Source organism: Myotis davidii, unplaced genomic scaffold (assembly GCF_000327345.1).
Source record: "Myotis davidii unplaced genomic scaffold, ASM32734v1 scaffold330, whole genome shotgun sequence".
Lineage (NCBI taxonomy): Eukaryota > Metazoa > Chordata > Mammalia > Chiroptera > Vespertilionidae > Myotis > Myotis davidii.
The window spans coordinates 82,028-82,797 of record NW_006283770.1 but is presented as its reverse complement, the minus strand read 5'-3'; positions in this window follow the sequence as shown (position 1 = coordinate 82,797).

The window sequence follows — 770 nt, the reverse complement described above, 5'->3', positions numbered from 1 at the left end:
CCTCATATGAGAAGGGCTTTGGGAAGGGTGCCTTTCTTGAGGGCCTCACAGAGCCCTCCCAGTTCACTTCTAGTAGGTGTGAGTTTTGGACCCGAGGTAGCCTTAGAGGTTGAACAATTACAGACTACTAGAGGCCCGGTGCATGAAATTGCATGGGTAAAGTCCCTAGGCCTGGCCAGTGACCAGGGCTGATCTTCAGGGCAACCGGTGTGGTGATGGGGGGACCCCACTCACACCCACCTTGGCTGGCCTGGTGCTGCCCGCTTGCCAACCCCACCCCCTGCCGCCGCTGCTGGTCGGGGCCTGTGTTGAGTGTCTGCCCCCTGGTGGTCAGTGTGCATTATTGTGACCAGTCATTCTGCAGTTCAGTTGATTTTCATATTAGGGTTTTATATAGATTGTCAGACAAGCCTGGTGTTTCTTTGGCAATATGCTGTTGTGGGACAATTTTTCTTGGGTTTCTTGTATGCAGAGCTGGTGGCCCCCCTTCGTTTCAGACTATGTTTTCAAGGATGTTTGTATAGCAACTAGCCTTGGAAGATGGAGATAGTGTTTCCCTCCAGAACAAAGGGCAGACATGCTTGCAGTGAACTGTAAACTATTTAGATTCCCAAAGCTCAGGTTTCTTTTCCTGTAATGCAAACATCTGATACATAACGGGGCCCATCCACATAGTCTGAATTCACCCCTATTCTTTGGATTTTTGCTGAAAGTGGCAAGAAGTAACCAGGATGGATGACCATGAATTAGATCTACTCTTCCCCCTCCTG